This window comes from Rattus norvegicus, chromosome Y (assembly GCF_021556685.1).
Source record: "Rattus norvegicus strain SHRSP/BbbUtx chromosome Y, alternate assembly SHRSP_T2T, whole genome shotgun sequence".
NCBI lineage: Eukaryota > Metazoa > Chordata > Mammalia > Rodentia > Muridae > Rattus > Rattus norvegicus.
The window spans coordinates 20,187,897-20,201,363 of NC_141555.1; the positions used below are offsets into that span (position 1 = coordinate 20,187,897).

General features: G+C 38.6%; 1 long non-coding RNA gene across 1 annotated transcript; it reads right to left on the reverse strand.

The window, feature by feature from the left end:
* Window positions 1–2,767: 2,767 nt before the first annotated feature.
* On the reverse strand, window positions 2,768–9,605 carry LOC147997979 (uncharacterized). The gene is made up of 2 exons (XR_015647430.1): window positions 9,516–9,605; window positions 2,768–4,463 (listed from the first exon to the last, which is right to left on the reverse strand). It is a non-coding gene; the product is annotated as an uncharacterized LOC147997979 (long non-coding RNA).
* Window positions 9,606–13,467: the final 3,862 nt, after the last annotated feature.

Genomic DNA, 13,467 nt, shown 5'->3' on the forward strand with positions numbered 1-13,467 from the left:
TCAAATAAAATCGACTTTCAGCCAAAAGTCATCTAAAAAGGTAAGGAAGGACACCTCATATTCATCAAAGGAAAAATTCACCAGGATGAACTCTAAATCATAAATATCTATGCCCCAAATACAAGGGCACATACATATGTAAAAGAAACCTTACTAAATCTCAAAGCACACATTGCACCTCACACAATAAGAGTAGGAGATTTCAACACCCCACTCTCATCAGTGGACAGGTCATGGAAACAGAAATTAAACAGAGACATAGACAAACTAAGAGAAGTCATGAACCAAATGGACTTAACAGATAATTATAGAAGATTCTATGCTAAAGCAAAAGGATATACATTCTTCTCACCACCTCATGACACTTTCTCCAAAATTGGCCATAAAATTGGTCATAAAACAGGCCTCAACAGATACAGAAAGATAGAAATAATCCCATGCATCCTATCAGACCACCATGGGCTAAAGCTGGTCTTCAATGATGGTAAGGAAAGAACGCACACATATATGTGGAAGTTAAACAATCCTCTAGTCAATGATAACCTGGTCAAAAAAAATTAAGAAAGAAATTAAAGAATTCTTAGAATTTAATGAAAATGAAGGTACAACATAACCAAGCTTATGGATCACAATGAAAGCTGTGCTAAGAGGAAAACACACAGCTTTGAGTGCCTGCAAAAGAAACAGGAGAGAGCATATGTCAACATCTTGACAGCTCACATAAAAGATCTAGAAGAAAAAGAAGGAAGTAGACCCAGGAAGAGTAAAAGCAAGAAATAATCATACTCAGAGCTGCAATCAACCAAGTAGAATGAAAGAAGACCATAGAAAGAATCAACAGAACCAAAAGGTGGTTCTTTGAAAAATCAACAAGATAAATAATCCCTTGGCCAGACTAATGAGAGGACACAGAGAGTGTGTCCAAATTAACAAAATCAGAAATGAAAAGGGAGACCTAACTACAAAATCACAGGAAATTCATAAAACCATCAGATCCTACTACAAAAGCCTATATTCCACAAAACTTAAAAATCTGCATGAAATGGACAATTTCCTAGACAAATATCAGGTGCCAAAATTAAATCAGGAACAGATAAACCATTTAAACAACCCCATAACTCCTAGAGGAATAGAAACAGTCATTTAAGTTCTCCCAACTGAAAAGAGTCCGGATCGAGATGTGTTTAGTGTAGAATTCCTTATTTATAATAGCCAGAAGCTGGAAAGAACCAAATGCCCTTCAACATAGGAAAGGATTCAGAAAATGTGGGACATATACACAGTGGAATATTATTCAGCTATTAAAAACAATGACTTTTGTGAAGTTCAGAAACAAATGGCTGGACTGGAAAATATCATCCTGAGTGAGGTACACCAATCACAGAAAAACGCAAATGTTATGCAATCATTGATAAGTGGCTATTAGCCCAAATGCTTGAATTACCCTAGATACACAGCACACATAAAACTCAAGAAGGATGACCAAAATGGGAATGCTTCACTCCTTCTTTAAAAGGGGAACAAGAATGCCCTTAGGAGGGAATATCGAGGCAAGGATTAGAACAGAGGCAGTAGGGAAACCCATTCAGAACCTGCCCCACATGTGGCCCATACATATTCAGCCACCAAACTAGATAAGGTGGATGAAGCAAAGAAGTGTAGTCCGACAGGAACCAGATGTCAGTCTCTCCTGAGAGATACAGCCAGAATACAGCAAATACAGAGGCAAATACCAGCAGCAAACCCTTGAAGGAATCAGAGAAAGGACTGGAAGGGGCTCAAGACCCCAAATGAACAACAATGACAAGCAACCAATGCTTCCAGGGACTAAGCCACTACCTAAAGAATATACATGGACTGACCCTGGTCTCCAACCTCCTAGGTAGCAATAAATAGCCGAGTAAGAGCATCAATGGAAGGGGAAGCCCTTGGTTCTGCCAAGGCTGAACCCCCAATGAACGTGATTGCTGCAGGGAGGGCGGTAATGGGGGGAGGATGGGGAAGGGAACACCCATAAGTAAGAGGAGGGGGAGGGGTTAGGAGATGTTGGCCTGGAATTCAGGAAAGGAAATAACAATCAAAATGTAAATAAGAGATACTCAAGTTACTAAGATGAAAAAAAAAATGAATGTGAGCAGTTAAATACATACTGGTTTTTACTTCTTCATAATTTCAAGAAGAACATGAAAGAGAATATATAATGTTCCAGAGACAAAATAGAGGAATTTAAATTAGCCAGCATAAATATGTTGTTAAAATTTTCTGTCTTCTGTTATTTAATAATTCTGACTATTCCTGCTATGAATGAAAATAGGACTGTGTAATGTCTACTGATCCCCAAAGCCTGAAACATTGTGAAAACTGTCGTATTTCTCCCTAATGTGGGTCTTTGGTCACCATTCTTTTCATTGCTCATCTAAATTCTTTGTTTCTCAAGTAGATCAGAGGACTACGTGAGGGTGTCACTCTCATGTAGAAGACCAAGGAACTTTCTGTACTTGCATGTATTTGCTCTTGGGAGCATGTAAATAAAACTTTCAGTTCCAAGAACATATTACAGCCGTCCAATGGGAACCTATGAACCAAAATCTTTCTTTCTGTCATCAGTGAACTTAAGCACACTGATAACAACGGAGACAATAATATAAAGGAATAATCTTGGAATAATAATAATAATAATAATAATAATAATAATAATAATAATAATAATGGAATAATTACCTCGAGGGATCACGGATTAAGGAAAGTAAATGTTGAGCCTTGTTTGTCAAGGGATATTGTATTCATGAAAGCAAATTTCTTCACACATTAAAATCACTCAACCTGTCACGGCTTCACAGGCAGAGTTGAGAACCACAGTGATATTTTCTTAGGACAAGAGAAAGATTCTCCAACCTTCCAAAAAGAAAACCAATCCAGACAGTCTGTGTGGGGATGGTTAGCTTATGCATGACTAACACACATATACACACCACACACGCACACACAATCACACACCCACACATGCACACACACACACACACACACACACACACACACACACACACACACACACACACACACACACATCGATGATGTTTGCTTCTTAGTGTGTCCAGGTGAACACCAGGTGTGAAAGGATGAAGTGGACCCAGGAACCAGTCGGTCAGCAGAATCTTGGTCTGACTGCAAGTGAGTTAGGGGTTCCTCCAAGGATTTCAGTGTCACAGCTCTTTTAGAAGGTATACATGGATGCGCTGTGTGCATATATTTAGCTCAGAGTGAACAAGGGCTACACAAACCTTGGAGTGCAGGAAGTGGTTTTCGGGTGCATTTACATCGATGGAGGCCTCATTTGGATGAGCTTTTTTAATCTCTGTCCTAGCCTCGGTCTGTTGTTCAGGGATCTCAAATTGATCTCCTCAGAAACCGACTCCACTGAATGTGCCTCATCCCCACCTCTGAGCTCTTGCTTGCTCCATTTCAAAAGATTGCAGGTTCGGACTCTGCGTTCTACATCAGATTAAATCCTCAGGAAGGTGGCCCTCTAGATGCCATGATTAACCAGTTCATCGAGTTTCTGCATTAACCCGTATGTCCCCTAATTCTGGCCGGTTCTCTCTGCACCGTGCTATCCCTCCATCTTCCCCACCGACCCTCTGCTTCTGTCCTCAGTTGCCCTCAGTCACCCACAGAATCTGTCCCAGTTTTCCTTTCAGAGAGGTCGATGCTTTCGCCCTCACCGGACTTCTCCTTTCCTTTGTCCTCTCTGCATTTGTAGATTTTAGATAGAATATGATTTTACTCACAGCTGATACCATGCATTGGTAAACGCCAGCCATGTTTGTGTCTCTAGGTCTCAGCTCGGTCTCGGGCTGACCGGTTTTTTGTTTTTTGTTTTTTGTTTTTTGTTTTTTTTTTTTTACTAGTTTCATCTATTTTCCCTGAAGCTTCATGATATCATGCCCCCACCCCCATGATGTCATGCCCCACTCCATGATGTCATGCCCTACCTGTACGATGTCATGCCCCACCTCCATGATGTCATGCCTGCGCCCCTTGCTAGAATGGTTGCATCTATTCACCAGGTAACATTCTGAATGCTACCCTGTCACCACACTCCTCCAGGCTCCCATCATTTACAGTCCCTCTTTCTATCCTCTCCCCTTCTTCTCTGAGAGAGTGGAGGACCCCTCTCGGTGCACCCTCTCCCCTGGCACATTAATTCTCTGCACAACTAGGTTCATCGTCTCCCACCATGTCCTGAAAAAGCATCCCGGGTAGGAGAACAGGATCCACAGACAGGCGATGGGTTTAGTGAAACCACGTGAAGACCATTGTGATCCTCTGCCTCTCTCAGTCCTTCCCTCAGCTCTTCAGTGAGACTCACTGAGCTCCATACGATATTTCTCCGTGCGCCTCTGCTTCTTTGTCAGTCGGCTGCTCGGTTGAGCATTGCAGAGGATAATAATGCTACCTCCCGTCTGCAGATACAATAAAGGACCATTAATAATGTGTTTCCCATTTGCCCATAGGATAAATCTCACATCCAGCCACTTATCCTTTGGCTATTCCCTCATTTCCTCTTCCATATCTGTCCCTGTGTCTACAATAGAGAGGGCAATTTCTGGGTCAAAATTTTGGGGATGGGTTTGTGTCCTTATCCTTCCACCTTGGGTCCTCTGTGGCTACGGAAAGTGATCTTTTCAGTATCCGTATCCCCACTGCTACAAGTCTCAGCTAAAGTCACCCTCATGGATGCCGGGGTAGTCTCACCCATCCCAGACTGCTGGCAAATCATAGAGATACCACCCACCCTGGACAGTCACTGATTTCAGTTTATTCTCTTGGCCCTCTGTCCCTCATGCCGGTCTCTCCCAAGAAATGATTCTCAAACCCCATTTCACTTCCCATCCCCACAGCCACCCAATCTTTTCCTTCCATCTACCTCCTCTCATTATTTTATTCCTCCTTCTGAGTAAAACTCAAGCAGTTTTCTTCGGTGTTTCTTCATGTTTTGCCTCTTTGGTTCCATAGATCGTAGTGTGTGAATTTGTACTTTATGGCTAATACTCTCTATTAAGTGAGTATGTTACCTCATTCAGATCAATACTTTCTCATTCCATCTACTTGACCACATCTAAACAATGTCCTTATTTTTCATAGCTCTGTAGTATTCCATAGTCTAAATGAGCCACATTTTCTGTAGCCATTCTTAGGTTGAAAGTCGTCTGGGTTATTTCTATTTTCTATTCATTATAGAATAGAAAGCAGTTAGAAGAAAGCAGTTAGGAACCATATGAAGCACATGTCCTTGCGGTATGACTGAGGTCTTTTCAGATATAAGGCCAGAAGTAGTATAGCTGGGTCTTTAGGAAGAAAATTCCCTATTTTCTCAGAAGCCACTGGGTAGATATGCAAAGTCATTATACTGATTTGATCTTCCCCCAGCAAATGGTATTTGTATCCTGATATTTATCTGCTTCTTCAAAGGAGGTTGCCCCTGACTAGACCTCTATCATGCTTTATGGAGATCGCAAAGGAACCTTCTGTCCATTTTAACTGTTCAGTAAATGCTAGAGCCTATGTCAGAGAGCCAGAGGGGAAAGTTGTTACTGAAGGGTTGAGGGTGGGGTTAGGTAGAGAGGCAGAAGCGCATAAGAGAGATATAGTATTACTACTATATAATAATTTAATATACTAACATAACATATTAATATTAATTATATTTTATCATGATATTAATATATAATAATTTAATATATCAGTATATCTATATTTATCATTACTTATAATAATATAGTTTAATATATGAATATAGTATAGTAATATTTATTACATATTATCATAATATTGATATTTAACAATTTACTATGTTAATATAGCATATTAATATTAATTATATTATTATAATGATAGTATAAAATAATTTAATATATTAATATATTGTAATATTTTATATATGTATAACACACACACATATATATTTTTTTCTTTTTTTTTTTTTTTTTGGCATGGTATGCAACATCCAAAATGTTAACTCCAAGTGGAGTTCGCACATTAATGGGAAATGCTGAAGGTAGAATATTTTTTTCACTTCAGTTTGTTTATATGGTGGACCACTTTGATGGGTTTTCATAGATTGATACACTCCTGCAGCCTCAGTAGGAAGCCTATATGATGGCACTGAGTGGCTGTTTTCATATGCCCTTGGATACTAGTTTCGAGCATTTTACCTAGTATTTTTTCCACCAATGTTCGTAATGGAAATTCATTTGAAATTCTTTTTTGGTGATTGTTTGTGTTTTAGGTGTCAGGGAGACAGTGGTGTCATGGAATCAGTTTGTTTTTTTCCTCCTGTTTCTGTTTTTTGGAGTAGGTTGAGAATTCTTTGAAAATCTGGTAGGAGTGTGAGTTCAATCAATCTGGCCCTGGGGCTCTTTCAGTGGGGAAACTTAATTACTGTTTGTGTCTCTTTAGCTGTTGTACAACTATTTACATAATTTATCTTGCCTGTTTTACCTGTGGTCAGTGTAATCAGTCTACACAATCATCCACTTCATTCAGAGCTTCGAATTTTGGAGACAGCAATTTTTTGAAGTGAGACCTAACGATTCTGTGACTTTCATCAGTGTCCATTGATACAGCTCCCTGTTAATTTCTGATTTTGTTATTTGGATGCTGTATCTCCACCTATTACATTATCTGTCTGAAGGTTTGTCTGTCGGGTTGATGTTCCCAAGGAACCAACTCTTGTTTTTTTGATCTTTGTATTGTCTTTCTTTCTGATGGATCACTTTCACCCCGAGTCTGATCATTTCTTCTTGTCTCCTCCTTTAATATGTATTTGTTTCTTTTTATTGTAGAGATTTAGGGTGTGCTGGGAAGTTGCTAGTGTGGGGCCTCTCCGGTTTCTTTATGAAAACACCCTGTGCTGCATACGAATATTCCTCTTAGCAGTACTTTCCTTATGTCCCTTAAGAATGGAGAAGCTGTGCCTTCAATTTCATTAAATTCTAGGAACACTTTTTGTTTTTCATGTCTTGTCTGAACTGGTGTTTTTTCATTTGTGAGGTATTGAATTTCAATGAGTTTACACTTTTTCTTATTGTTGAATTCCAGTTTTAATCCATAGTGACCTGAGAAGATCCAATGGTTAGTACAGTTTTTCTGTATCTGTTGTGGCTTGTTTAGAGTGGGAGAACATGGTCAGTTTAAGATAAGGTTCCATGAGGTACTGAAAAGAAGGAGTGTACTTTTGTTTTCATGTTATCTATTGTGTAGATATCAGTGAGGTCAATTTTATTAAACCTGTGTTACTTACATCATTTATTTATTTATTTTTTTTTAGTTTCTGTCTCAATGACCTTCCCTTGGTGAGAGTGGGACATTGAAGTCCCCCACTCTTAATGTGTGAGACTTGATGTGATATTTAAGCTTCAGCAATATTTCTCTCCCCAATGTTACTGCTTTTGTCTTTGGCATATAGACATCCAGAATCAAGATGCCATTTTGGTGAATTTTTCCTCTGATGCATATGAAGTGTCCTTCCCCATCTCTTTTGATTACTTTTAGTTGAAAGTCTGATTTGCTGGATTTTAGAATGGCTACACAATGGGTCCATTTGCTTGGAAAATTTTTCCAACCCTTTAGTCTGAGGGTGTGTCTATCTCGGTTGCTGGATTGTGTTTCTTGAGTGCAACAAAAGGATGGATCCTGTATTTAAATCCATTGTGTTAGCCTGTGTCCTTTTACTGTTGAGTAGAGGCCATTAATGCTTAAAGGTATTAATGAGAAGTGATATTTAGTTCATGCTATTTTGATGTTGCAGGAGCAGTGTATTTTTTTGCTTGCATGCTTTTTGTTTTTTTGTTTTTTCGATTGGGATGCTTGAGTGTGTATGTGAGTATTAGATCCGTTCTGTAGGGTGCATGTTTCTTTTGTTTGCATATTTTTGTTTTTGTTTTTTTGGGGAGCTGTTAGAGTATGCGTGTGGATATGAGATCCCTTCTGTAGGTTATGCTGTGCAATTATTAATTTCTATTGGGAGGCAGGGAGGTTCAATTTCTGAAAATCCATCAATATACTCCACTATATAATGAAACTGAAAGAAAAAAAAATAACATGATAATCTCATTAATGCTTTAAAAGTTTGCAAAGATATTCCAAACCCCCTTCATGTTAAAAACAACAGAGAAATCAGGGATACCAATCCTATGCAGAAACATACTAGAAGCAATGGACAACAAGATGGTACCCAACATTAACCTAATTGGAAAGAAATGTAAAGCGATTCCATTAAAGTCAAGGACAATGCCCACACTCCCTACTCAGTATAGTATTTGAAATTCTATCCAAGGAAAGAGCATGGTTCAAATTTTGTTCTGACATGGAGTGTGGCCAAAGCCTGTGAAGGAGGAATGGCACAGAGCTTTAGAACTCCTGGGGTATAGCCCACTCTTCAGCACATCCTCCTTCGACCATGGTGAGTCATGAAGCCAACGAGGACTTTATGCAGAGTGTCGCTCGGTTATTGCACTCATATCTATCTTAATCTAAGAAATGCTTGGAAATCCTCATGGAGCTTTCACCACTCAGAGGGCAGTGCCATTGGCATTTGCAATAATAGTGGTCGAGTTCTTTTAGGGATTGCTTCTGGGGCAGATCAGTGATTCCATCATTGCCCAAGGAAATGTAGAATGGTCATCTATGACAACCACTCTTAAAAAGCATTTGGAAAATAAAAAATGTTCGTGACGCTGGCTAAGATGTTTTCACTACTGACTCTGATGTAAAAAACAATTTATGAAACAATTTGAAGTTCAGAAAAGCTAAGAACTTTTAAGGTCAGGGATCAAGAACAATTGTGGCACAGTCTAATATTGTGACTGTCACAGAGGGTGGATGGTTATAATATGACTGATTTCTGACCCAGTTTTCCCCTCAGCTTCCTGATAGGATTTAATAAGGATTGCCAAATACAAATGTACTTTCTGATCATTTAAAGCAGATATGACATTTTTATACAGATGTTTAGATTTCTGTTTTTTAAAGATTCTTATAAGAGTACTTTTAAAGATAAATAATACAATACTTAACCATTTCTCTCTAAATTCAAATTCCTTACTTATGAAGTTACATTGGCCTCGGGAGTAATTTGTTTTCTTTACGTGTACTATGTAATATTTCTTCTAATACAGTAATGGGTATCACTTTTTACAGCACTAAGCAAGAGAAGAAAACTAGAACATGATCACATTTGTGAAATACAATATTCAATAAATTAATGGTCTATAGGGAAAATACTACCCGTTGGGAAAGAGAGAAACCCTAGAAAATTGAACTGTATGTCACAGGAATGAAACTCGGAATAAAAATATTATCTAGAAGAATCTCCTATACTTTATGTTCCTAAATCATTTCTAAGTTAGTCATTACAAGCCTCTGACTAACTTTCTCTATTCAGAGCATGTAACCACTAATGAAGAAAAGAGAAGTCTCTAGATTTAGAGAGATGGAGTACGTAAAGGTTTCACCTGTGTCACAAGAGACTCTCCTGGAAAAGGCACTCTTGTATCTGGTCAATTTAAGGAAAGCTGCTCAGCAGGTAGGCCATGGCAGTTCTCAGAGATATCATCATTAGGACCTCCCTGAAAAATCTCTTGTAACCTGGAGAGCCCTATCTCCTTCTGTGATGTCACAAGTGTTGTTGTGACAGCACCTGCCTCTCAGATAATCCTTCAGTACCTCTAGAGCTTAATAGTTCGCCTCTAATTCAAAGTCAACAGCAATTTGGGAGGGAGAAATAATAGGATGAAGATATCAGAGATGGGGAGAAGGAATCTGCCCTTCTGTCCTGAATAAAAAAGGAAGAAATACGTTGTCCATTGGAGATTTCAGTGAGTCCTGGGTAGGTGTTTAGTAGGTTCCCTGAAGAGAGAGCCTTGATCTGAGCCTTCCACATAGGGGAATCAGGAGATGGGGCCTCTCAGAAGCATCTGGACTTCCCTGCTTGTTATGTTTCCTGGAAGTCAGAGAGTTTCATTCCTTTCTTTATTCCAAAAGCCAAATGTTGGGAAGGGCACAGTTGTTTTCCTGAGAGCTCATGGCCTTTATTCTTTTTGTCAAGAAGAAAAAGTCCCTAAGGAAGAAGGGATGGAGGAGTATTGTGTCCTCAGCTCAGAGTAAACTCCTCAAGGATTTGGAACCCTGCAGTACAGTTTGTGTCTGACACTGATACCTGGGAGAGAGAAGTGCTTCTACTTGAGATTTCCTCATCTCAGTCTTTCCAATATTATTTCTATGACTACCATTCCCTGACAGTCACCCATTAGATTTCTGTGTCAGTAGCTCTGATTAGCTGGCAGTTTTCTTTTCTTTTATTTCTTATTTTTTTAAATTTTTTACAAATTTATTTGTTTTTTAAATGTATATTTCTATATTTACATTTATAATATTATTTCCTTTAAGAGTCTCCTCCCATTAGATCCCTAACAGGTTCCTCTCCACTTCTTCTATAACCCCACTTACTATCCCTTCAAATTCTCTTTAACTCTGAGTCAATCCAAGGGGGGACCAAGGGCTTCTTCTTCCATTGGTGCCCAACAATGCCATATGAATGAAGAAGGAGACATAGGTCAGTTCACATTCTGTCTTTCAATATTGGTCTCGTACCAGAAAGCTTTGATCATTAGCATTGTTGTTCTTATGAGGTTGAAAGACCCTTCAGCTCTTGTTAGACTTTCTCAAAATCTACCAACAAGAGGTCCATTTTCAGTTCAATGGTTTGCCACAAGCATTCACTTTTGTATTTGACATGCTCTAGCTGTATCTATCAAAACATATCTATATCCATTTTCTGGCAGAATGCACTTCTTACTTTCATCAATCTTATGTATTTTTGGTGGCTGATTATATATATATATATATATATATATATATATATATATATATATACAAACACACACACACACACACACACGCACACACACACTTTTGGTGCCTCCTACAGCTATTTGGTTAGGTGGAATATTAACAGGGATTCTGCGGAACTAAGTAAATAATTTAGAATTTACAAATGACAATGATAAATAGACTCCCTTCTTTACTGGAAGTTGAGGTTTCACTGTTCCTCAAGCTTTCTTCACCCTACCCATCCTCCTGTTTATTATATTTGGGCTTAAGAAAGAATCATGGTAAAACATCTAAAACCTTTAAGTATGGCAGTGGGAACATAGGAAGGTAGATAGTGTATACAGATATCAAAAGTGACTAGAGAAGAAAATTGTATAGTCCATGTGGTCCTTTGCTTTATTGATGTCTGGTAATTTTTGGATAAAATAAGGATTTGGGAGTTGATCATTTGAAGTATGTACACAATATATCCACTGTTTATTCACTTTCTAGCTGGGCCAAGTTTTTTGCCAGAATCATTGCCACAAAATGTAGTTGGAAAAATGAAATTTTTGAGTACACCTGCAGGAAAATATTTAATGTCCCCTGCTAATGAATGTACAATCAGAAAATGTAAATCAATATTCACCCAATTAAAGGTCTGTAGAGAAAATACTGGCACATGGAAAACTGAGGAAACCTAGGGAATTGAACTGTATGTCACAGGATTGGAACTAGGAATGAAATTAATCGCCAGAAGAATCTCCTTCACTCCTTGTTAGAAGATCTTTTCTACCCATGCCAATCCCTTGTAGAACTTTCTATGTTCAGAGAATGTAATCACTAAAGCAGCAGAGAGAAGTCCCTAGCTTTAAAGACATGTAGCATGTGAAATTTCCACTGTGTCACAGGACACTCTCCTCGAAAGGACACCTCTAAATCTGGTCAATGTAAGGAAATCTGTTCAGCATGTAGGCTATGGCAGTTCTCAGTGACATCATCATTAGGCCCTCCCTGAAAAATCTCTTGTATCCTGGAGATCCCTAGCTACTTCTGGGATGATGTTGTTGTGGCTGCAACTGCCTCTCAGATATTACTTCAGTACCTCTAGGATTTACTAATTGGCCTCTAATTCAGAGTAAACAGCCATTTGAGAGGGAGAAGAAAGAGCATGAAGAGATCAGAGATGAGTGAAGGAAGCTGGCCTTCTGTGTTGTATAAAGAAAGGAAGAACGAGGTGGTGTATGGTAAAGCTAAGTGAGATATGGGTAGGCATTGAGTGGGATCACTGAAGAGATAGCCTTGATCTGAGCCTTCCACATATGAGGATCAGGAGCAGGGAGTCTCTCAGAAACATCTGGACTTCCCTGCTTGTTATTTTTCTTGGAAGTCAGAGAGCTTATGTCATTAATTTCCATATCTCAAAAGCCAAGTGTTGGAAAGGGCAAAGTTGTTTTTCTGAGAGCTCATGGCCTTTATTGTTTTTGGCCAGAGCAAAAGTTCCATAGGAAGAAGAGAAAGACACGTATTGTGTCCTGAGCTCAGAATAAACTTTCCATGCTTTGGATTCTTATAGTTCAGTTTGTGTCTGACACTGATATCTGAGAGAGAAGAGTGCTTGTATTTGAGACTTCATCAACTCAGTCTTTCCACTAGTATTACTTTACCATTTTGTGACAGAGACCCTTTAGATTTCTGAGTAAATAGTTGTGATTAGCTTTCAGATTTCTTTGCTTTTATTTCTTTCATTTTTTTTACTTTGTAGCAAATTATATTGGTTTTTAATTGGATATTTCTATATTTACATTTTAAATATTATTTCTTTTTCCTATTTCTTGCCCATAATATACCTAACTGGTCCCCTCTCCTTCTTCTATAGCCCCCTTACTGCGTCTTCACATTCCCTTTAACTGGGAGTCAAACCTACGGATTACCAAGGACTTCTCCTTCCATTGGTGCCCAAATAGGTCATCATCTACAACAGATGCAATTGAGGCCTAGGACTGCCCATGTATAGTCTTCAAATATTGGTTTACTATTAGAAAGCTCTGGTTCATTGGCATCATTTTTCTTATTGGGTTAAAAGCCCCTTCACCTCTTGTACTCCTTCCTCAAAATCTACCAACAATAGTCCGTTTTCAGTTCACTGCTTTGACACTAGCATTCACTTATGTATTTGATATGCTCGAGTTGTGTCTCTCAGGAAATATTTATATTCGGTTCCTGGCAGACTACACTTCTAATTAGCTTCATCAATCTTATCTAGTTTGGTAGCTGATATATATATTTGTTGGCTCCTAGAAATATGACGCTATGTGGAATTTTAATATGGATTCTATGCAACTAGGTCAAGAATGTGTAATCCGCAAATGACAATGTCAAATCGACTCCCTCTGTTCTTTTGAACCTATTGAAGATGATGTTTCACTGGTCCTGAAGCCATTCTTCTCCTTGCTAATCCTCCACTAACTTATGTTTGTCCTAAAGAAAGAATCTTGGTAAAACATCCAACCCTCAAGTCTGAGCACAGGAAAACGTTAAGGTTGATATTGTAGTACTGATATCAAATGGGACTAGAGAAATGAATTCTATAGT